The sequence below is a fragment of the Centruroides vittatus genome, unplaced genomic scaffold (genome assembly GCF_030686945.1).
Source record: "Centruroides vittatus isolate TY-2023 unplaced genomic scaffold, ASM3068694v2 scaffold_2520, whole genome shotgun sequence".
Lineage (NCBI taxonomy): Eukaryota > Metazoa > Arthropoda > Arachnida > Scorpiones > Buthidae > Centruroides > Centruroides vittatus.
The window spans coordinates 2,434,171-2,461,367 of NW_027122689.1; the positions used below are offsets into that span (position 1 = coordinate 2,434,171).

The 27,197-nt window shown below is 32.7% G+C and overlaps 1 protein-coding gene and 1 pseudogene across 2 annotated transcripts in view; both read left to right on the forward strand.

Annotated features, from left to right (window-relative positions):
- The window catches only part of LOC136987571 (phosphatase and actin regulator 1-like), a 103,511-nt gene that overhangs the window by 11,905 nt on the left and 64,409 nt on the right, over positions 1-27,197 (forward strand). The window lies entirely within an intron of this gene.
- Positions 12,833-13,597, forward strand: LOC136987586 (intraflagellar transport protein 22 homolog pseudogene; annotated as a pseudogene).

Here is a 27,197-nt window from a genome sequence, read left to right on the forward strand (position 1 = left end):
CGGGACCACCAGATGGCTGAGGCAGTTAAGACATCATCCTACTGTTCTGGGCACCTGGGATCAAATCCAGGAGGGCAACTCACCAGGAATTTTTCATGGGTCTAATCCAGATGTGTTGGGTTCCATCCCTCATCATCTTGTCGCTTCCATTGTGGACCTTGTTAAACCTATGAAGAGCATAGAAAAATAGTTCTCTAAGTGCCCACAACATGGAAAAGATTAAGGAACTTCTAGTGAGTGGCTAGTGCAATTATTAAACATGAATGTTAAGACAGTTAGAATGATCTCAGAATTAGTCTTTAAAAACTAGAAGTCAAATAATTTCAGACATTTTAACATTACCAAGTGTATTATAAGTTATATTGAGTTTGTAAGACCTGAAGGGATGAAGAGATTTGAATACCAGAAACAGTTCTCTAGTCAGGGATGGCAAACCTTTTTGAGTCTGCATGCCATATTATAAGCATACTTAGCTTTAAAGATGTTAATGCGTGCCAAAGTCTTAGACTTCGAATAATGATATTTAAAGAAATTAAGTAAATACGCTTTAATTCGAATAAATGTAAAAAATCTAATTGAAAAAAGGATGATCGGGTGATAAACAGAAAGGATGATTGAAAAGGACAGAAATCGTATGATACATTACGTGCCACAGGTTTGCCACCCCTGCCCTAGATGATCTTGTTACTTCAGATAAGGGAGCATAATGCAGCAATTCTTAAGCAGACTTGTCTGTATCTTAGTGTTCAAAGAACTTGAAAATGATAACTAATTTGTAGAACACATCCTCCAGATTTCAATGTATTTTCATGGAATAAATAATTTTTGTTTGAATCTTTTATTTAGGTACTGGTTTTTGAGGAAACAATATACATTATACAAAAACTATAACTACACTATAAACAAGATTTGTCAAGCTGATCTGATAGCACACTCCACAAAAGCAAATCAAATATTAATTTTGTTTAAAATAAATCTTATAAATTCTTGAAATCAAGTAGTTGATCAGAAGAATTTTTCACTGAATATACAGTAAGGGATGTGGTTTATAGATTCCAGAGGAACTGGGTAGTTTTTACTATAGCTTACAGTGACCATAAACAAAAATGTTCAGTTCTTTTTTGTGCATGAACATGGACATGCACAATGAATGGTTTGAACAGAACACAATGTCTGACAGATACAAAAGCCCCAACATAAGCACTTCACTACTATAGTGGAGCATGCTAAAAGGAGAAAAATAAAACAGTTATTTTTATGTCCAACCATGCAATAATCAACATTTGAAGACATCAGTATTAATACATATCATTGACTCAACACTGGAACATATTAACCAAAACACTCTAACCTGTTACCAGTGTGCACTCTCTAGACGACCATCAACACAGAATCAACGGAAATCGTTCATTACTAACGTTTTCAAACCGAAATACTGGTTCTTTATCAGGTAAATTTGAACCTCTGCACTATCATTCGAAGAAAACCAAATTCAAAATTCAAACGCACGTCTTACGGATTGCGTCTTCTTAGGCATGCGCACTAAAGTGCACGGCGGAACTCACAGCTCCTTGCTCATCAGTGCCTGCCACTCCGCCGATAGCGTTAACTCTTCTTTCTGATTTATGCAGTTACTACCATTACTGCTAGCCAAGTATATGTAGGCAGCTTTGAGCCACCTGATGTGTTGCACGTGGTGTGTGGTGCATATAATTCTGGCTTGCTGGAAATCTGGCTTGATATCTAGATCGGACAAATAAATGGACAGAGTGGTGGTGTTCCTCTGCTTCTGTACATCAGCTACATGCTCCTTCAGTCTAACTCCTAATGATCTTTTTGTAAAGCCTAGATATACCAGGTCTCGATTGCATCTGTGATCTGTAATTGGGATGCTATATACCCCTGGGAGTCTTTCTCTGTCGGGCTGGTCTTTTCCGTTACTTAGGACGGTAAATATAGACGCACATCTTCTGTAGGCTATGCGGCTGTGCTTTCTTTTAGCTATCTCGGAATAGATCGATTTGAGATAAGGGTTGTAAGAGACCGTAATGATTTTATCTTCCTCCCTCCGGTCTTTGCCTTGTGCATTGCCTTGGTCAGGCCTTTGGTTACTGCAGAACTTGTCTATCAATCTACGTATGAGCCTGGGATATCCATGTTCATAGGCTAAACGTTGTGTCAGCTTCAGCTCGGTCTGTAGGGCTAGTTGGGTAGATGAGTGCGTGTGCGTTCTCTTAATCAAGGCTTTAAATGCCGCCACTTTATAGTGGGGAGGATCACATGAGCCTGCCGGTATGTAGATGTCTTTCGATCCCGGTTTACGGTACACAGTCGTATGGATTGTATTCCCTTCAATCTTGACCTCCACATCTAGGAAATGTACGTTCGTGGGGTGTGCTTGCTCTATCTCAAGTGTCAAGTTATCGTTATCGTTCATTGCGTCGACAAAGGCTTCGATGTCAGGAATTTCTTTCCACAATTTAATAATGTCGTCGACATACCTCTTATATAGCATGATGATGTGCGGGTGGTGGTCGAGGACTTTGGCTTCTAGTTTCCTAATCCCCATCTCTCATAAGTCCCCAGAGACGGGACTGCCCATAGGGACTCCTCTTCCTTGCGTGTACACTGCACCTTTGAACTGGAAAAATGAATTATAGCATAATAGGTGCGCCATCTCCAGTACTTGTTGGTGTAAGGTGCTATCCTTTAGTATGTCCTCGACCACCACCCGCACAACATCATGCTATATAAGAGGTATGTCGACGACATTATTATATTGTGGAAAGAAATCTTTAGTCTTTAGTCTAAAGATTTAAAAATGCAAATTGCCCACATAAAAAGCCAAGAAAACAGATTGTACATTCACCTTCAACAGAGGCAGATGTTGATCCACGGCCACACTGATCATCTGCATTTGGAGTAAGTTCTTTTTGCACATCCCCGCATTCCTCGACCTCGGGGCCTAAAGCCCCTTAGCTGCTCACACACTATCACTTACAGTTAGCTAGTACTACGTGCCACTTTTGTGGCTTGTCCAAAAAACCTAACCTACCCCTCTGAGAGGTGACCGTCCCTAGTTAGGCTAAGAGAAAAACCTTTTATTTCAGCTCAATCAATATTCAAGGCTGCAAGTCCACATGCGGTTGGATTAAATACATTACCAGGGAAACGTAGAAGGGCATAGAATGCATTGTGAAAGGCAAGAAATTGTAAATATGATAACTTTGTTATTTTTCGTCTCTGGTCCAAAAGTAGGGTACTGTTGAACTCATCTTGGTCTCCTCAGTTTAGATATATACTCAACATTCTGAAATTCCACTGGGAGTAATTTATACAACAGCCTTAATTTGTTTAGTTAAATGCAATTAAAGTGAATTTTCCAAATATGCCAACTGCTGTAAATGATTGGGCTAAATTTTGGATAAATGATTATAGATTAGAAATAAATTTGTCCCCAGTCGGTGCCATAATAACTATCAATGGTTATGTCTTAGGCTTATATATGCTGGAAGAGGAGATCGGACCGAAGGTCTGGGTAGTGTAACTGGCAACACGTCTGCACGGTAAGTGGGTGTTGCAGGTTCAAGTCCCGCTTCGGGTCAATTCTTTTCTTCCAGTTTAATCTAAATTAATTAATTAAATATTATAATTATTAATTTTAATAAGAAATGGTGCCTAACGCCTAACTCTAGGGCCAAATTTATTTCTAATCTATAATCATTTATCCAAAATTTAGCCACCCGATCATTTATGGCAGTTGTTGGTGTATTTGCTTATGATATCAGGTTTTGTTTGATATATATTTGTGAATTTTCCAAATAATGTTTATTTATTTATTTCAATTTAGATCATATACTCCATTTATTACAGTCTCAGAACTATGAGGAGTACAAAAGCAATAATACATATAGAAAACTTTTCTGTAAAATTAAACTTCTCACATATATTTAATTTTAATATATACAGATATATCTACATAAGTTAGAATTTATATATATACAGATATATCTACATAAGTTAAAACAGATAAACTAGCTAATTTGTCAATTTTTTAAACACATTTGGAAAACCTACTTTATTATATGATGGTATTTTAGCTATATATTTTGCACAAACTGGATAAAAATAGATTAAAAAAAAATCACACCTTTAAAAGATCCAGTAATGAATTTAATAAAATTAAAATGTTTTCGATCAGTTTTATGGAGCAGGGGAACATGGGATCAATGGGAGCAGGCAAACATCATCAGACCAACATCTAATATACACACGATGGGATATCTGGAGAAATTGGAAATCTATAAAAGTGCACAAAAAGTCGTCATGAATTAACCATAGTGATGTGGACAATTTGTCTACAGCATGGTGGTCTGTTTATGAAAGTTAATTGTATTAGGCACATGGCAGTCTATTTAGGAAAATTAATTTTATTGGACAATATTTATTCATTCATTGTTATTTTATTTTTAATTAATATATTTCTGTGATTATTTATTTGGTTAACCTCAACTATTTATTTACATATTTATCTTAAAATTCTTATTGTTTTTAAAATTTAAAATTTTTCTATTAGTGTTCTATTCTATCTTAACTGATGAAGATCAGTAAAACTGATCGAAAACATCTTTATTTTATTAAGTTCATTACTGGATCTTTTAAAGGCGTGATTTTTTGGTATTTTTGCTGTAATGGACATCGAATTAGTCTGTTAAATCAAGGTTTTACTGTATTATTGCTTCTATAACATAATTTAATCTTAAAACAATGAAAAAAAATTAAACTAAGATCAGAATCTAACTCCAACAAACTAAAAGAGGAAGAGAAAACTGCAAAATGTAATTAAAAGGCTTGTTTCAGGTTATTATTCACTGGGTTAGGTTCTCAAGGTGCAAATATATGAATCAGTTCAAGATGATCAATAATTTTTTCCAAAATTCATATTTTAAAGTTCTACTTATATACTTGAGTTTAGTCAACCATTGATAGGAAATTAACTACTCTTATAGTAGCTGGAGTGAGAGAAACTATTCTATAGACCAGTGGTTCTCAACCTTTTTCTACCCATGGACCCCTTTTCCATTTCATTTATATTTAGTTTGTATGATCTTTTTGCATGATCTAAATCAGGGATGGAGAACAAGAGTTGAATCTTTTTATGGGAATTGGGAGTCAGAGTCAATTTTTTAAGAATATTGAGTTGGGAGTCTTGTATTTTTCTGCTGACTTTCCATCCCTGATCTGAATATATGGTCCACTGTTTCTGGTGCTCCTTTGCACAATCTGCAATCTGGATCTGTTGATAATTTTTCAACTCTAGCTTTGATTACGTTTATCCTAATTATCTGTTCTTGAGTAGCTAGAATCAAGCCTTTACTTTTTTTTTTTTTTATGTTCTAGTTATAAGCTGTTGCCAAATTTTATCATTATCCACTTCAGGATCTTCTTCAAGAGTTGACTGTGAAGTGCTTTTACTTGTCGGCTTTCAGTTTTTATTTTTATTACATTATTACTGTATTCCCAATTTGTTTTTTGTAGTTTTAACAAGGTCTAATTTTTAACCTGTAGCAATGCCTATTCTTGGCTGTCTTTAATGTAATCATTTAAAGCATGATATTCTTCAACAGTTTCTTTGACTTGTAATAAACCTCTGCTTCCAGTTCTCTGGAAGGTACAGTACAATCTGTCAATGTCACTTTGGGGATGTAATGCTTAATGGATGGTTATGAGATTTTTTTGTTTTATGCTCTAGGTCATTCATGGAAAATCTTTTTGAGCATGCATACTATATAGTGAGCATACTGAGCTTTAAAGATATTTATGCATGCCAAAGTTTTAGACTTTGAATAATAATGTTTAAAGAGATTAGATGAATATGCTTTAATTAGAATAAATGTAAAAAAAGCTGATTGAAAAAAAGGATAATCAGGTGATAAACCAAAAGGATGATTGAAAAGCACAGATGATAAATTGAAATCATATGATATGTTAAATGCCACATGATTTTTCCTTATCTGCTGCAGATTTGCCACCCCTGCTCTCCAGATCAGCTTGTATCTAGTTAATAATTCCAGCAGTGATAAGCACTACACATAAAAACAATATCCATGGGAGGTGTACACAAGCTATCAACAAATATATTCAATTTGTGTATGATCATTGCAAAGGACTTTCAAGCCATAAAGGAAAATTTAATAAAGAATGAAATTCCAATAGATGAAGATTTTGTGAAAACGATGTTTTATGATATAGCATTGTCTACTTTCTGCTGCTACTGAGAGGGAGTTTTACTACTGCTTTGCTTGCCTTATGAGTTTTGTCCACTTGTTCAAAAATTTTGTGACAATTCATTGATTCCAACTGATGCTATTTCTATTTTTTTTTCTTTTATATGGAAAAACATTTGTAACAAGCAATTATTTATTGTGACATCATCACAATGCTGGGCTGCAATTTTTTGTCACAATACATTTAAGTTTAGTAGTGCCTTGCCCCTGTGCATCATACTTTTCCTGTTAACAATGAAGTCGTGCTGGTCATGTAGCTTACTCCATTCATGAGAACAATTTTTAATTGAAATAACCTGACTTTTAGCCCAAAGCAATAGTTCATACATAGTTAATTGGGGCCTCCTGTCCTTAAGCCTTACCCACCTGGTCTCAACTTTCATCTACCTAACTTCATTCTTGAGATTAAGGAAGGACAGACAACTGGATGGATGACAGTGGGAATTTATAGGTCTACAATTTTTTTCAAATTGCAGCCCAACAAGTTTAACCTAAGTATTTTATATACAGTATATATAGAATAGATATATTTTATTAATAATTATAAATGCTAAAATAAACTCAGAAAAAATTAAATAGGAAATAATTTCAATGTCAATAATATCCAATGACATGTATTTGACAATCGATAACTCAGCTTTTGTTTGCTGTGAAGAACAATGCCTTGTTCAAAGAAAAATATGATTCCTTACATGATAAATAATTGATGGATTATAATGGTCAGACCATTCATTAGAATGCCAAAATTTAGTTTTGTTCATCTAATTATTATTTAGAAAATATTATATGGTGATTTATTTTACTACAGTAGGTGATTGGTTAACACAAGACCATGTTCGTTAACCAATTATCGATTTAGCGTAGATTCTTATGGAAATTTGATTAATTTGTTCTAGAGACCCCAAAAAATAAATAAAAAATTATATACTTTTTTAGTAAGTTTGTTTATTTGTAATAATAATATACAGGGTGTATCAGTATAGCAGTTATAAACTTTTAGGAGAGATAGAGTACACTTAGATGATGGGAAATCACATAGCAATGCATGGTGAGAAATGCTTTCCTGGTGTGGTAGTGACAATACAAAACACAAGAAAGGAAGGACAAGAACAGGGTGAGAAAACATATTTATTATTCTACAGCAAAAATCAGCAAAAATCAAAAAAGATGTTTGAAATTATGACCCTGGGCCATGATGCAGGCCTCACATCTCTGGTGCATTAAAGATCTAATTTTGTCAAAAAATTGTAGACCTATAAATTCCCACTGTCATCCATCCAGTTGTCTGTCCTTCCTTAATCTCAAGAATGAAGTTAGGTAGATGGAAGTCAAGACCAGGTGGGTAAGGCTTAAGGACAGGAGGCCCCAATTAACTATGTATGAACTATAAAAATCCCTAGCAGCTACCACGATGCGTACAAGTTCCTCAGCACTGTTAACGGGAGTTTCGTACACTAGTGCCTTGACGTATCACATACACCAGCCAAAGACATCCCAGCATTTTTGCTGTACTAAGAATAATAAGCATGTTTTCTCACTGTGTTTGTGTCCTTCCTTTCTTGTGTTTTGTATTGTCACTACCACACCAGGAAAGCATTTCTCACCATGCATTGCTATGTGAGCCCGCAGGTTTTGAGGGCGTGAATTCGAGAGTTTAAAGGGGTTCAGGACCTGCAAGTTCGATAGGAAGTCATCGCAATCCGATCAGAAAGAGAAAACAGAAGTTCCAGTCATCGCGAGTCAGCAAAGTAGTCATCGAGCATTGAATAATAGACTGGCTCCATGCCAACAACGATTGTATAAAAACCTGATCGACTCTGGAAAGGGTACGATTGTCCAGGAAGGTCTGAATCCAGTGTCTCCAGTCCCGGACATAAGACTGATTCCAGCTTCCATAGTCAAGGAGGTCGTCGCATACAGTCATCGGACCACATATTAAGGTATATCGACTTTGTAAACTCTCTCCCACTAGAAGTTAGGCACATGACCACTTTATTGGTTAGAGCGCGATTAGCGGTAGGGATATTTTATCTGCATTTTAGCAGTAGTTATCTTTATATCTTTATTGTATGTGTATCTTTATTGTGTGTTTGCTTTTGTTGTTTAATAAACCTGTATTGTTATTTGTAAACCCTGTCTCCTGTCCAAGTAAGGACGCCTGTCGACTTACTGACGCACCTCACCACTCACTTTTGCCCTCTTAGCCATTCAACGACAACAAGGTCTGGTTTTACCAACCCGTGCAGCGTAAGTGGTCAGTGAGTTTTTCCCCATGACCCTTGCTTATCTCACATTTCCCATCATCTAAGTGTACTCTATCTCTCCTGAAAGTTTGTAACCACTGTACTGTACAATTTTTATCAGTCATGTTTTTTTTCCGTTTATAGGGCATTAAAGAATCTGTCTAATGTCGATTGCTTTTACCTCTTCAAGATTTTTCAGAAGTAATTAATAGCATTATTGTTGTAGAGATTCCCAAGCCTGTTTCCCTGAACCTGGCTTGGATGTCATTCTAAGACAATTATTCTGACATCTCTCACTTCTTCAAAAGATCTTTAATAGCAGATGTCTGCATTGGTCCTCTTTTGTCTTTCTCTTTTTCAGTAGAAAACACATCTCGCTGAAATTCTTGTTTCTTCATTCTGGAGTTCTTCTGATGTCAGATCAGTTTCAGGTTCCATTATGAGCTCTTCAATGTCATCTTCATTCATCCCCAACTTGAAATCTCTAGCAGTTGTCACAATTTCATCCATAATTTTAGGGACATCATCTCCATCTCCCTGAATGCAGGAGACATCTTCAGAAACCTTCCGCCCACTCTCTACCTTCGCTGTTATCTTGCTTTGTTTCTATGGTGAGCACAGTTCTTGACACTCCACTCCTTTTACGCTTGATAATATTATCAGTTTCTTTTTTAAATAACAAGTTCAGAAAAGCACTTACAAAAATTCAGAGAACAGAAATTAACTAGCACACAAAAACATTATTTAACTGTAAGGCTCCAACAGAATTCGAAATTTGGTGTTAAAATGTTAACAAATATCCAATGGGACAGTTAAACTCTCACCTTTCGAAAATAAAAACTGATGCAAAACTTAACAAGTGCCTGACAGTCTCTCAAAGTCTATAAAAAATTTTTTTGTCAGAAAACTAAACAAAAGGCTGGAATTATAAGGGAGTTTCAGAGTTTGGAAGAATATTATCCAATTGCTATTGGGTTGAGGGTTGATGTTGACATCTCCCGCACTCCAAATGGTTTTGAATTGTCACCTGGAAACCAATCAGTATTCACTATTTTACTTTGCTTCTTCTTGTGTTTGTTCTGTGAGGTGTTTGTTATCCAAATATGTGTTTGTTGTCCGAACATAAAAAATATCTTTTGCAAAAGTGTTCGTTGTCTGATTTGTTTGCAATCTGAACTGTTTGTTAACCAATCACCCACTGTACTGTCTTTTAACTTGAAAATCTTTAAATTTAATATTTAAATTAATTATTTAATCATTTAAATTGCACATTAATATTATTTAATTAACATAAAATAGATTTATACTTGTAAAGCTTAAAAAAATATAGCAAATAATGCAAAACTGCAATGATAATATCTTCAGTTTTGCTTTCATTAGCAAAATAGCAGAAAGTAATTTTTTATGCTGAACAAGGTGAAACATTATACATTTAAATTAGAGATACTATTTTAAATGTATATAATTATTTTAGTTTTCAAAATTCTCTTTACAGCAAAGAAAAAAAAAGATTATTTTATTGCCTACAAGCTTTAGAATTGTTGAGTCATTGACTATAACCACTCATCAAAAAATGACTTGTTGACAAAATGAAAAGTTTATCTTTAGTTTGATAGATTATAAAGATATTTTAGCATTTATAATAATAATAATAATAATAATAATAATAACAACAACACCTCACAACACACGCATTACAGAATACATTGATACACTAAAACAAAAACTTGCTGCCAAAGCACGTAGACTCAAACGATACAAAACATGTACACTACGAAAACAACACAAATAAATTATTTACAAACAATGAAAAACTCTTTTACAGACAAATTAATAACAAAGCAAACACTGATACACAGCACAGTGGCACACCAACAGAAGAAGAACTCACAACATATTGGTCTTCTCTTTGGTCCAGTGCTGTCACGCATAATGCTGATGCAGGCTGGATCGAAGGAGGAGAACAGAAACTTGCACAACATACCAACTATGCCCTGTGCTGAAATAAACATACATGATTTCCAATACACTGTTAACAGAACACACAACTGGAAGACACCTGGTGTAGACAACATTCACAATTTCTGGTACAAAAAGTTTACATCACTGCACCAGGAACTAGCTAAACATCTAACACACATCATCATCAATCCACAAGACATGCCAAATTTTCTTACTCAGGGCATCACCTACATGAAACCTAAAAACAACATACCACAGACCCCACACAATACAGACCAATTACATGTCTTCCAACACTCTACAAATTATTGACATCCTGTATTGCAAACAAAATATACAAACATGTTGAAGAACACGACATTCTTACGGAACAACAAAAAGGTTGTCGTAGAAACCACAGGGGATGCAAAGAACAGTTACTCATAGATTCAGTCATTCTACGGCAAGCACACAAACAACACAGAAACATACACATGGCATATATAGACTACAGAAAAGCATTCGACAGTGTTCCACACAGTTGGCTGCTACATATTCTACACATGTACAAAATACATCCATCACTCATTGCATTCTTTCAAAACACTATGCAGCACTGGAGAACAACACTACATCTCAGGGTTAGTAACACTTCCATACAAACAAACCAAATTTTTATTAGGCGAGGAATTTTTCAAGGAGATTCCTTGAGTCCTCTCTGGTTCTGCTTAGCCCTGAACCCATTATCCAACATGTTAAACAACACGCAATATGGTTACAATATCAGACACGAAAAAACAACACAGTTTACACTGTCACATCTCATGTACATGGATGACATAAAACTTTATGCATCCACACAAAAACAACTTCATCAACTCCTACAAATCACACATTCATACACCAAGGACATACAAATGGAATTTGGCCTAGATAAATGCAAAACACTTCACATAGAAAAAGGAATCCTGAAGAAAGAAGATTTTGCACTTGGAAATGGAGACATTATTGAATCCATGGAAGAGGGCGAGTTCTACAAGTATTTAGGATTCCAACAGGCCAAACTAACAGAACATGCACAAATAAAGCAAAGATTAATTAAAGAATACCAAAGTAGGTTAAATGCTATTCTCAGAACAGAGTTAAATGCAAAACACACAGTTAAAGCAATAAACACATATGTCATCCCAGTACTCACATATTCTTTTGGAGTTATACATTGGACTCACACAGATCTTGAGCAACTCCAAAGGAAAACAAGAACAACACTTACTAAGCATAAACAACATCATCCTAAATCCGCCACAGAAAGATTAACCCTTCCACGTAAAGATGGCGGACGTGGCCTGATTGACATAGTTAACCTTCACTACAAACAAATACAGTCACTGCGAGAGTTTTTCTACAAAAACAAGAAACATCACAATTACATAAAGCAGTAACTCTAGCAGACTCGAATAACACACCATTAAACTTACACTCACATCATATGGACACAACACAACATATAAAAAGCATAGACACCATTAAGCAATCGTGGGCTCGAAAGGCACTCCATGGCAGGCATCCTTACGATCTGGCCCAGGATTTTGTTGACAAAACTGCGTCAAACAGCTGGTTAGCTCGGGGATGCCTCTTTGGGGAGACGGAAGGATTCATGATTGCCATACAGGATCAGGTCATAAATACTAAAAACTACAGAAAACACATACTCAAAGATGCAACACTCACAAATGACACATGCAGAAAATGTCACATCATGCCAGAAACTATACAACACATTACCTCTGGTTGCAAGCTCTTGGCACAGACAGATTATTTACACAGACATAATCAAGTAGCAAATATAATACACCAAGAGCTTGCAAAGAAACACAAATTAGTAGACATCCACGAACCATACTACAAATACATTCCACAGACAGTATTGGGAAACAACACGCACAAAATGTACAGTACTACGAGACAGAGCCATAATTATAAGATAAAACAATTTACCACAACAGACCAGACATCACACTCATTGACAAACACAATAAAATCACATACATTATAGACATATTCATTCCAAACACTCACAATATACAAAACGCATGCACCAAAAAAATTAGCAAGTACACAGAACTCGCCCAGGAAATATGGCATCTGTGGAGGATGGATAGGGTGCTTATTGTACCTGTCGTTCTCTCCTCTACAGGTGTCATACCACACACACTACACAAAGGCCTGGGCACATTACAATTGAATAGAAACACATACATCACACTACAGCAGGCCACTATATTGAATACATGTCATATTGTAAGAAAATTCCTGAATACAGACACACACACTGATACACTTCTTTAATTTCTTCGGAAATATTTTTGGTTGGAAATTTTAAAATGTTTAAAACCAAAATACTCGTCGTGGGACCAAGCGCTAGTGGTAAAAGTGTGGTGTGCAATTTTTTGGCTGAAGCTACAGACAGCTCAGCAGGTGAATATCATCCAACGCAGGGAGTGAGAATATTGGAATTTGAAAGTGATACCATCAATGTGAGTGGACGAATTGTCAAAGCTGAAGTGGAGCTGTGGGATTGTAGCGGCGATACCAAGTTTTGAAGCAATGTTGGCCTGCTCTGATGAAAGATGCTCATGGAGTGATATTCTTATATAGTTCCGATCATCCAAACGTAGAAAAAGAAATGGACATGTGGTATGCCAATTTTGTCCAGGCACAGAATCTAAAAGACAACCAGTGCATCGTATTTTGTCACCAAATACCTGGGAATCCAAAAGGAAGTGTTCTCGCAATTATCCAGTTTGTTTCGCATGTCCACTGGATACAGACCAATGTGGAGGATGATGGAAATGTTGTCAGACAAGAGTTCAATAATTTTCTGGAGAGACCGTTGAGTAACATCAATGAAAGAAAGAGATCAGGAAGAACTCAGCATAATGAATCACTCACTAGACAACAGTATTTATTTTGTTTGTTATAGCAGGCATTTATTTTAATTGATCAATCATTGCAATTACACAACAAACTGTTAAAATTTTCAGTTTAATCCTTAAATCGAGTGAAATCTAGTGTGTCAAAAGACAAAAAATGAATTTAAATAGTTGTATTTTATATTTTTATAGATGGCACAAATTTATGATTTAAATAACACTTTGGTTACTATGCCTTGACTTTGGTCCGGCATAGTACACAGCCACCGGTGTTAACCGAATATATCTCACTTAACACAACAATAATAATAATAATAAACTTGAAAAATGTTAAACTGAAAATAATTTTAAGGTTTGACATCTATTGACACAGTTTTGAAAGTTAATTGCTCAGTCTCAAAACAGAATCTTTCTAAATAATTTTCTAAGAATTATTATATATGTAGAGAGGGGAATTAGTGAAAACTTATCAGTTTTTAAGGTAGAAGTTCAAGTAGGAATGTGTAGAAATATCAATTAAATGTTTTGACTTTTTAAAATAAAATACATTTTAAAATTTTACAATTGCACAAAAGTTATGGAATGCATGTTTAAATTTTAAATGTACAGTATAGTAAGACCCTGCTTAATATGGGAGATACATTCCTAGATGTCAAAGCGCTAAAAGAAACAGCATTAAATGAGGTCATTTTAACACACAGTAAATAGGGAAAGGGAAACACGCAACCAAAAATAAACAGATTTTACTTTAATTTTAAGTTATTTTTATATTAATTTGCATAATAATATATGTTAAATTACTCATAATCATATCCACACAGAAATGTAAACTTCATTTTTGTGATAAAGGTCCTGGCTCTTCTGAAATTCTTGGTTTTGCAGTAAAGTTGTGTAGTTTCATTTGTCCACTTTCTTTTTCTTTCTTTAAGCAAATGTCAGTAGCAGGATATTGCATTCAAAACACCTCATGTTGCTTTTGCACTCTTTCTGCATTCAAAATCAAGATCATTCACTACAATTTGATCAACAATTTTGGTTATCATTATCAAACTTTTACTAAGGAAATCTATGGAAAAATTCTTTGGGTTTTTCATTTTCCAGAATCACTATTTTCCAGTTCTACATGAATACCTTGTTCTGCCAGTTCTTGAAGGTTGTCGTTGGTAAGGTTTTCACCAGAAACTTGCAGTAACTCCTCAAAATCCTGCTTGTCTACATCTCCTAGTCCTGCTGTATTGATTAGGTTGACAATTTGGTCAACCTAATGATACAGCGATAGGCTTTCTCGAGAATTCTTAGATACCTCCAGCCATAACTTCTTCCACACTCCTTCATGCAATTCATCAGTTAATTCTTGCCAAGCAAAGTCGATATTGTCCTATGGCATCCATGATGTTATATTTTTTCCAAAATTGCACCAAACAAACATAAATTTAAGGAAAGTACAGTGCTACAACAAATTGCCACCTTTTGCTGATTGGTTTGTGTTTGAGAATAATCGTATCATACACAAATCAATGAAATGCCATGTTAATTTGAATCAGGTAAATTTTGAGCTTTTTTTTTAGGCTTCGATGAGCAGACCATGTTATATCAAATCAGCATTAATCGAGGCAGCATATAGCGGGGTCTTACTGTATATTTATTCCTATAATATATATATGTTACCGGCAAAACCCGATAGGCAAAAACTAGTTTGGCGTAAGTGTGTCAGGCCAAACTAGTTTAGAATTATTATTCAAGTATATTAATGGTTAAAATAAAATTAAAAGGCAATCAATTAGATGAACAATATTTATTCAAACATAGTCTACTTAATTATAAAAAAACGGAGTTAATGTTACTCTAGGTATCGAAGATGGCGGCTCGTCTCAGAGTCCAGCAATCAGAAGACAGGGAACAGTGGGGACGTGCGTTCTAACCTATTCTAATAAATTACCATAATTATGAAGTAGACTATGTTTGAATAAATATTGTTTATCTAATTGATTGCCTTTTAATTTTATTTTAACCATTAATATACTTGAATAATAATTCTAAACTAGTTTGGCCTGACACGCTTACGCCAAACTAGTTTGGCGTAAAATCGGGTTTTGCCGGTAACATATATATATATAACTTAAAAAACTAGGTTAAATAAAAAAATAAATTTATTTATTTATAAAACAGCTTAAAGTATTAATTTAAGCTTACCATATTTCTTTGATTCTAGATATACTATACTTTTATACTATAATTTTAAAATTTAATTTAAAAAATGTTTTTAATGAAGGAACAGAGAGAAAAGTTAAAAATAATCAATCTTAATATGTTTTGTTGAATAACAAGTAAAAACAACATGAATGTCATGAAATTGGTAATGCTTTTATGCTCTCCTGTATATATAATAACTTTTTATACTGCTGCATTATCTCAAAAACATTTCTAATACACCTATCCCTCATTTTACACGGTACTTTTTTTACACGTTTTCGCTTTTACACGGTTTAAAAAAAATTTAAAAAATAAATGTTGAAAATAAACTGGCTATGATCAAAAGGAACAATTTTTAACTCCAATCTATATATCAATCCATCTTAATTATAAGATATAGTTGATATTTATGGCACTAGGTGGCAGTTTTATTTCAATCTGTCAAATAGTAAGCGATAAACTGATAAACTGATATAGGGTGAAGTTGCATGAACTTGCATTCATTGCACATTGTTTTTAACCAGAAAATTTTAATTTTTCATATTTGTAAGTAACAAACAATTACATTATTTTTAATTACATATTTTATATCTTGAATAATATTTGTAGGCTTATTATGTTGAAAGAAATTATAAATAAGCAAGAAGTAGAAAGAAAAGTTATATCTTTAGCAACCAAAATAAAAATTTTGGATCGTTTAGGAAATGGAGAAAGAGTAATAGATGTTGCTAGATTATATAGCATGAATGAAGCTACAATAAGAACCATAAGAAAAAATAAAAACTCAATTAGAAAGAGTGTAGCAGCTGGCACTAGTACGAGTACAAGCACAACTTCATGCCAGAGATATTGCAATGGAAAACATGGAGAAGGCATTAATGATTTGGATAGAGGACCAAACTCAGAAATGGATGCCAATTGATGCCAACGCTATTACAAATAAAGCTTTGCAGATTTATGAAAAAATTAAAGAGCAGTTACCATCCTCTTCTTTATCTGAAAAGAAGCAAACTTTCACAGCAAGTCATGGTTGGTTCGAAAGATTCAAATCAAGTCACTCCTTACATAGTTTAAAATTAAAAGGTGAACTGGCATCTGGCAATGTAGATGCAGTGCAAGAATATCCAACAAAATTTTCTGAAATTGTTGCCAACAATTCATATACTTCTGATCAGGTTTTCAATGCTGATGAGTCAGGGTTATTTTGGAAAAAGATGCCAGAGAGGACCTATGTGTCTAAAATTCATAAATCAGCTAGCGGTCATAAAGCAGCAAAAGATCGCATAACAATTCTTTTCTGTAGCAATGCTTCAGGAGATTACATTATGAAACCATTGGTTATTAACAAATCAAAAATGCCACACATATTTAAAGGAATAAATATCAACCATCTTCCTGTTTATTGGAGGGCCAATAACAAAGCGTGGGTTACTGCCGCAATGTTTAATGAATGGTTTCACGAATGTTTTATCCCAGATGCCAAAAAATATTTAAATAAAAATGGACTGCCTTTTAAAGTGCTTTTGTTAGTTGGCAATGCACTGGGTCATCCACAAGATCTACAGCATGAGAATGTCCAAGTTATATTTTTACCAAAGAATACGACTTCATTATTACAGCCATTAGATCAGGATAATTTCTATTTTTAAAGCTCTGAACATAAAATGAGCTTTCATTCACATTTTAGAACAAATGGAAAATAACGAATCTTTAACAGTTATTAATGCTTGGAAAAATTTTACAATTTTAGATTGTGTTAAGCATATTGCTTTGTCATATACCACGATTAAGCAATCAATGCTCAATGGCTGTTGGAAGAAATTGTGGCCAAATGTAGTTAAAGGTGAAACTTCCATTTATCATTAAAGAATGAATACTCTCAGATAGTACAATTGGCGCATTCATTGGGTTGAGAAGGTTTCGACGATTTTACTGAAGGAGATATTGCAGAACTAGTGGCTGATAAAGAACTAAGTGAAGATGATTTAATTAACATGGTTGATGAAACTAGTGATTGTGACATTGATCTTGATGAAGAAGAATTTGAATTAGTTGCATTTACAGCAAAAGTCATCTGTGAAGGACTTGAATTGGGAAAAAAATTGGGTAATCATTTTGTACAAAATGACTCAAACGTTGAACGGGCTCTTCGATTCCAACGTGATATTAATCACTGCTTGGCTCAATATGATGAGGTCTATAAAGATCTAACAAGAAATCAGAAGCAAATGTTAATAACGGATTTCATTACCAAATCTCCTCGGGGAGTAAATGTTTCTACTTCAAACATCGAATCGGCACAAATATATTTGACTGATGAAAGTGACCTCGAACCAGTCACAAAGAAGAGATTGACAGTGATTAATGATGGTGATGAATAACGATAACTGCCATCAACTCTTGCAATAATTTTTTATGGATCTTTTAGATTTTATTTTTTGTTCCTTTGTACTTTGTATTTAATTAATAAAAGAATATATTTTTTTGCCTTTCAATATTTTTGTTTGATTTATGTACCTTAAAAAAATTTATAATAATTCATAATTAATAAACAACAAAATTATGCGTTTTTTGCAACTTTTCGATTTACACGGTTTTACATTCAAAAAGTTACAATTTCGATTTACACGTTTTTCTCAGGAACCTATCTACCGTGTAAATCAGCGGATAGGTGTATTAATATATTTAGTACCATGTGTTGCAAATATGCAACATACCCAGTAATTTACCCAGGCTGTGTGTTGCAGAAATGCAACACATGCTGTACATTGAAATCTGTGCTGTGAAATCATGCTGTGAAATCTGAGGCTGTTACTTTGGAGCAACATGCTGACCATATAAATGTAATGAAATAGTTAGAGCGTGGCCTGGATTGGAAATTTCACATGGCCCAGGAAATTTTTTTATGATAGAATACTAATTATAGGGATTTAAATTTTTTACCTATAAAATGTGAAATATAAGTGAAATTTGCCTTTTTTTTGTTTTTCATGTACAGTGAACATGAATAAATACAATATTATGAAAATATATTACACAAACATTAAAGAAATATTTCTTTCAATGAACATAAATGTGATTAATGTGTATACTCGTGATGAAACTAGTCATCATGTATACTACATATTCACCAAGAGTATACCACATATTTAATTTAATTAATATAATTTTGATTTTTTTAATTTAGTTTTGTGAGTTTATAGTTTTACTTGTCCTTATGATATATGCTGATTGTTATTTGGAATTGCAAGTGTAAGATAGTATTGATTAAAGTGCATCTGTATTTCTGACAAGTAAAAATTGCATCTTAGAATCAAAGAAATATGGTAGTTATAACACAGTCCCAAATTTAAATTTAATGATGGCATATTACATGCATTTGTTGTTTTTAGTAAAATCTTTTCAGCTATGAGAACTATATAACTTTTGTCTGAGTGAAGTGCCTAGTCCTCAGTTGGTTGAAAGTTCTCTTTCAGTGTTGTCAATTTTATGCTCTTTCAACCCCTCATGTCTTTTTTGTGCTCTCCAATTATTGTTGATAAGACACCTATATAAAATGAGGTTTTGCTATTGAGTTTATTAAGAGTAGAAGATTATCAGGTAACAAAAAGTTTGAAATCTATATCATATGTGTAGTTATTTTTGTAGTATTAGCTGAAACAACTGGTAAATGCACTAAATTGTCTAATTAAATTTAATAGAATGTAAATGATATACACAGTAAGCAATGAGAGAATCTAAATGTTAAATTACACATCATTTATACAATGTAAGTAAATAAGGATACTATATATCTCTATTACGTTAACTCGGAATAAAAGGAATAGAAGTTGGCATTCACACAGAATAAAACATGATTTAGTTGACATTATGTCACTATTCTAGTTAACTTCAGTAGAGGGTGAATGCTATGATACCATGTCACTAACCCATTCCATTGTATATCCCACGTATGTGGGAATAGCTGCTGCTCCATAAACACACGTTCTGAATTGTAGCTTAAAATTGACATATAATCTACATTCTTTTCAAATTGTCTTGCATATATAGATAACTTATGGATCTATGGATTATCTGCACAAATGCACAACAATATGGTATTATCTTTATTTATATTTATTTATTTATTTATGCTTAAAATTTATATTGGAATCAGTTTTATTGGGTTTTTAAATATGTTAAATGTACATTTAACCAATTACCATTTACTTTATTTTTAGTTCGTGAATTCTTATTGGTTAATTTCTAACTCTTGATCTTTATTTGTAAATACATACATAAATGAAGAACTGTCTGGACTTTGCATTAAAGAAAAATCTGAAACATCTTATGAAAAAAATTATCATCATACAGGTGTTAGATTACAAACAAATGTTGCTATATTCACAAGCGCTTTCAATGAGATTATTTCGTCTTCGTCAGGTTAACACAGATGGTTAATATCCTTTTTCAAATACAAACATGGAGGAGCATGTTCCAACCCCGATTCTCAAGATTATACAAAGGGGGCCTAAGTATATCCCCCACCAAGTGATACTGGTACCTCAGATGCGGTCCTGGCGGTTTCTCTAAGATTTGGCCACGGAGAGACTGGTTTTCTACCAGTCTCTCCGTGGCCAAATCTTAGAGGAACCGCCAGGACCGTTAGGACCTTAGGAGGTTGCTATGCAACGACAGGGATGCTGTTTCTATACTAGAAAGCTCTGGGTATATTCTATCCCATTGGAAAATACAGCTTCTGGTGTTCACACCCACTATGTTGGTGTGACAACCAGAATGTTGTCTTGTCGTATTTCTGAACATCAACATTCTATTTATTCATGCACCAAATTAGAAAAAGTGAGATAATTGATTTTAGACAAATGTAGCTCAAGCCACATATCAATAGACTGCAATCGTCAAAATACAACTTGATGGATTTTTTTTTCAATTTCAGTTCACTTAAGAACAGGTTTTATTGCACACTTTTATTAGCTTGCAAATTAGTTATACAATTTAGGATTTAATATCTGTAGAATGTTCCTTATTACACAACCACATTCAAACAAATGACATGGGTTCAGGTACTGTACAACCAGTGCTGACACTTCAGAAAAATTAAATATACCAATTCTTTGTGAAGAAACACCAAATTAATTAATATTTCTAAGTTTTTTTAATAACCAAAATTTATCAACCATCAATTAATCAACTATATCTTTATTTTGTGAATATGCCTTTTACCAATATTTATTTTTGAAGATCATTTCACATATCTTGGCTGGGTGATACACTGCTCTGGTTGATGCTCTGGAAGTTTTAAAAAGTTTAAGAGCCCTTTTTTTGGTAATGCATAGTGACCTTATCAAAGATTTGTCAACATTTTATTTATTGATGATGACAAAGTTCTTTTTAATGAGTTTTTAAATTAAATAATAATGATAATGAATTATTATTACTAAACTTAGAATAAATCTTATACCATTTATGAATTTTGTAAAAATATATGTCATTTATGAATTTAAAATATACAGAAATACAAGTAATAATAATACAAACTAGCCGAGTGTCACAATTTAGACCAGAAGAATAAATGTCACATCTCATGTTCTTGTCTTTGAATCCTTCAGCTTTCTTTTTAGGACCAAAATATGAGTGGTGCATCTTTCAATTTGTTCTTTTATTTTATCCTAAATTATTTTTACTGTGTCTTATAAAACTTATTTAAATATAGCTTATTTCAGGAGTCTTTGCTTGCTGTAAAAATGTGCAATAGTTGGGATCAGTCTATTTACTTAGTGAAGGAAATGGACAATCAAAAAGTTCTTGGAATTACCCTCCAGATAGCAGAAATAAGATTGCATTCTCATTATTGTGCTGGGAAGATTACATTCTCTGCTCACAGCTACAACCAGTCTGGACATGTTTCAATGCACAGTGGCACATACTGTTCCATCTCATTTTGATGTGTGTTTGTCTTTCAGCATTATTTTGCAATTTGAACAATGCGTGAACATCCACTTCATTTGAAAATTGGGAAAATATGCTTCAGAGACACTATTGTTGGCCCTGCAACAAGTTTATGGTGATACTACATTAAAGAAATCCACAATTTAACAAAGAATGGGAAACATTGGAGGATGATGAATTCAGTGGGAGGCCATCCACATCCAGAACTAAAGAAATGATTATCAAAGTGTGACAACTGATTTGTTCTGATCTACAAATGTCCATTGTAATATTAGAACAAGAAGTTGGTATCTCTCATGGATCTATTCATGCAGTTCTGTCGACGTGAAAAAGTTTGAAGTTGAGACACGTCAGTGTAAAGTGCATTCCAAGGCAGCTAACCATGGATCAGATGGAATGTTGCATGCTCGTCACTGTAGATCTGTTTGAAAAAGTACACAAGGCCCAATGTTTATTATGAAGATCATAACTGATGATGAGTCATGGGTGTTCACCCATGATCCAGAGACAAAGATGCAGTTATCACACTGGCACACAGTATCGTCTCCTCAATGAAAGAAATCATATCTAATCAAATCTCAGAAAAAAGTGATGCTTGTTGCATTCTTTGATGTGGACAGTGATGTACTGTGAGTTTGTACTGCCTGGACTGGTTATTACTGATCATTTCTACATGCAAGTTTTGGTAGTCTATGAGAAGCAGTTCATAGGAAACACTGCAACTGGTGTGAGGGTGGTTTCTACATAACAATAATAAACAATAATAGACCAAGTCACTTTCACTTGTTGTTCAGCAATTTCTCATCAACAAGACCTCATACTATTGTCCAACCACTGTACTCACCAGATTTCGTTCTGAATGACTTTTGAATGTTCCATTCCCTACAATGTGGATCTCGTGGAAATGTTTTTCACAACCACGGAGGATATCAAAACAAATGCAAAGACTGCTCCTGAATATTCCAAAAGAAGCCTTCCAAAGTGATTCCAATAATGACAGAATTGATAGGGAAAGTATAATTACTAATTTCATGCAGATAACCCATAGCTAATCTATGTTTGAAAGATGATTCAAAAGAGGATGTGGGTTATGTGATGGGAAAAGTTATATGCCAATTTTGAATTCCAGTCAAAGTTGATTCTACTATAATTATATTTGATTTTTTCTACGTTTATTTTACTGTTATTACCGGAAAAGAAAAATTAGTCAAAACAACAATAAATCATATAATTGGGACAGTTCATAAACATCTGTAATCAAATCACAGGAGTGGCTGGTGAGTGCAGTAGTGAATTTCTCAGGGGCCATTTCCCTGTTAAGACTAACTTGTAAGTTCCTTGCTGTACACACTTGCATGTGTATGCTACTGTACTCAGCTATTGTCTTTGCTAATGTATGCTCTGATTAAAAGTTATTTAATTTTTTAAATTTTATACCAATGTTAACTTAATGTAAAATGGGTTTCTACATTACAATTCTGCATTACATTCTGGATTGGTTAAAAAAATAAAGTGAAAAGGTAATATCATTAGTTTTGATTTTGTTAATTATTATTTGAATTAAGTTGAATAATTATGATTCTCAAACACAAATTGTGCTACTATTTAAACACTTGACGTTTTTCCATCTTTATTTAGTTGACTTGCTGAGGAGGCACACCTTGCTGCATATATCCTTGCTGGGGTACTCTTTGCTGCATCCCTTGAATAATTAATAAAAATCAAATAAAATTATTGTATTTTATTTTATTGTAATTATTAGTTGATGTTAGTATAAGATAGCAGCCTAACTGCATACCTTTAAAAGAAAAAAAATTTATATTAATTATTAATATTTAGTCAAAGTATAGTCTGAATAACAATCTTGCATGTTTCAGAGCAAGAAAAACTATCCATTAATTCACCATTATCATTTGACTTAATGTTACTCTATGTCATTATTATTTATTCATAGTGATATGTTTTGATTTCTCAAGTTAGCACTCAATATGGTCAATTTTTTTTTTTTAATTCTATGTGAAGAAATAATGTGTTGTTTTAATTTCTACATATATAATAACAATTGTTGTGTATAATATAAAGATGCATTATTTCAGAATTATACAAAGACCACATTATATTTTCTATCGGTCACATTTCTCAGTAGTTCATGTTTAAAGTTTAATATGTAATTATACATATACAAATCTTTATTGTCTCATATAAATTTTGAAAGTACACCATAAAGTTTGTATTTCTTAAGAAATAGTTTGTCTTTTTCAATATTTGATATGCAGTTGCATATAATTTTGCAAAACATTGTGTATTTTGCCCTTTCCTTTTGACTTTTAAAGTGAATTTTCACAACAGTAGCAATTCATCAAAAAATAGAAGAGTTTTATGTGCAATAACATTTTCAATAAAAATAATCTAAGTAATTAAATATTGATACATTAAAGTGTATAAATGTAGTTTCCAATTCCTGCACTATTTGAAATTTTGAGAAACTTGGTTTATATGTTCTAATACATGAATAATAAATACCATAAAACTTTTTATAACCATTTAAAAGGATATTTTTTTAACATTGGTTTCAATGTTGTTGTTATTTTTATATTGCATTAAGCTTTTTATATTAGAATATACAAATAAAATATTCCAAGCAAGTTATAAATTGAATAATTATAATAATGAAATTAATGAAAAAATAATTTTTACTTGGATACAAAAAATTATCGTAAAAATTATATATTTATTTATATAAAACAGCAAATAAATAATAAATAAAAATAAGAAATAAATTTATGTGTGAGCAAAAGTTTTTGATTTGATACAGTAAATATAAATAAATGTTGTAAAGTAGTTTAAATTGAAAGTACAATGAAAATTCCATAGACCATTCAGTGTATATCTTATGGAAATGATATATAAGCTCTATAAACATTTATTATTATTTATATTACAGGCAGTGCCATCAAGTGGCTGTTTGGCCTCCTCAAAACAAACAAACATATTCTCATAAAATCACAAGAAAAACCAAATAGCAAAATAAAACACAAATAAACAAATTTAACATACAACACTGCAAATTGTACAGGTTTTACAAGTTAAACACATTTAATATTCAAATAATGTAATTATTTATTATTTGTACTACAGATGTAGAATGTAAGTATAAAAAACATATACAGAAAATCACAAAGTATGGATAAGAAGTTAGTCCACAATTTATGTACTAGTAATTGGTTATTTATATGAGTTAAAATAATATAGTAAGTAACCACAAATTCCCTATACAATATGATCTTGTTTTATATGAAATTTGCATATCGGCATGTACCATATAAAACAAAATTCCACATATATTTGTGCTTCATCCTAAGTGGTCCCAGATGATAGCCTAAACTTATGCAACTGTTCACAACAAAAACATATAAAAATGTTTTTAATGTTTTACTTATGTTTTTACTATAATGAATAACATTTTAGTCAGATGCTTCTGAATATACAGAGTAAAAGTTTATTATACCATATTGAGTATAATAATTGAGAAAAATGCATGCAAACCAGGGAGCAAGAAGCATTTAGTAGTTCTCTGTTAGAAGCTGTAGAAGTATAGTTTGCTGATTTAGGAGTCAGATTCAGTGGTACTAGGAATGGGTTAACCTAATCATTTGGCATTCATAAAAGTACAAATTAATATATAGCAGTTTTGTGTAAAAACAAAACCCTACTGTAAATGCTAATTAATGTTCTGTGTATGCTACTTTCATTTTCTACACATTTTCTTCCCAGGTTCTTCTGAATGTCTTCCACATTGATAGCTGGAAGTCATTAAAGAAGTCTGTGATAACAATTTTCAGGTTTTTAGCTATTAAAGTAGAGTTGAGAAATTTATTCTTTCACAATGCCTTAAAGTAAATTGTCGTATGTTAGGTCTAAGATTTGAAGAATTCACACTATCAGATTTATGCATTCATTGCATACTGAAATTGTTTAAGATATTCTCTTCCTGATTCTCTCAATGATACCTACAGAAATGACCATTGTCTCTATGCATTAGATTGTATCCTTAGTTCCTAGTTATATTTATACACAGTATTCATTAATCTAACATATGTGGGACTAGGTCAGTGTTTGATAAGAAGATTGTCAGATTATTGGTAGTAAGATGAATTCAATGGAACTGTATATACAAATTTGACAGCATGGATTCAACTGTTAATGATGCAACAAAACAGAAGTTGGAATACTGATCAAAACATGTGAACATGCTGCTAGTTGTTGGTAATCAATATATTTTGGGGGGCTATTTTTATATTCACGCGGTATTGTGTTATAAGATACTGATTACTAGCCTAAGATGATGAACCCAACTTTTAATATCATGCTTAAGCTCAAGTATGTTGAAGTTTGGACTTAATGTCATGCCATATTTAGTGGGAACTAGTAAGAAGCATGTCTATGACTTGGCAGCAGTGTTGATGATACCAAGAGTCTACCAGCATCAGATTACTGAATATGTCAAACTAGCAAAAGGTCAGATTACTGAAATTGTATTGTATATTTTTCTGAATTATTTTTTTAAAGTTTTAGTTTAATTTTTTTATCTAGTGAATATTATTGCATTTAATATAGTAATATTGACCAGATCCTAGAAATTCATGAAATCTTTTATGTAGTATATTATTTAGATTTATTCAGATCAGTTTCTTTATCCATTTACAATATAAAAATTATAAATTAGTTGTTTTCATAAAATGGTAAATAATGTAGTTAAACATATAATTAAGAGAAAAATTTTGAGTAAAATCAAAAATTAGGATAAAAAATCCTGTGAATTTTCTCTTGTGGATAAGGTAGCTGAATAGTAAAATGTTACCTTACTGCCATAGGGATTCAGGTTCAAACTCAGTTCAGATCTTCATAATTTATCATTGGCAGTGCAGGCTGCGTCTTCATTCTTATCTCTTCATTCATGTTGGTTGACTAGAGTTGCCAGTCTTTGATTGAAAATAGAGGAAAAGATGATGATGATGATGCTTTACCAGCTATGCAAACATATTTGTTATCACAATGTTGAATTCCAGTTTTATACAGAAGAAAGGTCAATAATAAACTGTTGGTTTTTTTTTCTTGCAGAATTTCAGTTGCAATATGGCAATCTTACTCTGTAAGGTTGCCATATTGCAACTGAAATTCTGATCCTTTTGTAATTAAATCCACTTATAATGAACATAATTGTGACTGGTCATTTATCTTACAATGTGTTGTTGCCTTGCATAATTAATCTAAATTTTTGATTAGTACTAATAGGTGTTAGTACATTTTCTTAGTTTTCCTCAGGTTTGTTTAATGTAATTATTATTTTTTTTTTTGTCTGGATATTATTGCAGAAATAATAATTTAAAAAAAAAAATTATTTTATTCTTTATTATGAAAGATGTTGAATTTTATAAAATTTTAATGAGGGATATATATAATACATTATATTTAAAAACAAACAAATCAAATTTCGCAGCCATTTTGAAACAAATGGCAAACGCAGTTAATTTGCATTATCACAATCAAGCAGAAGAAATTATTATTATTATAGTATATAAAATTGTCTTTTCTTTAAAGTTTTTTTTTTGCATAACAACGTTTTGGTCATTTAATTAAGTTATTTAGGC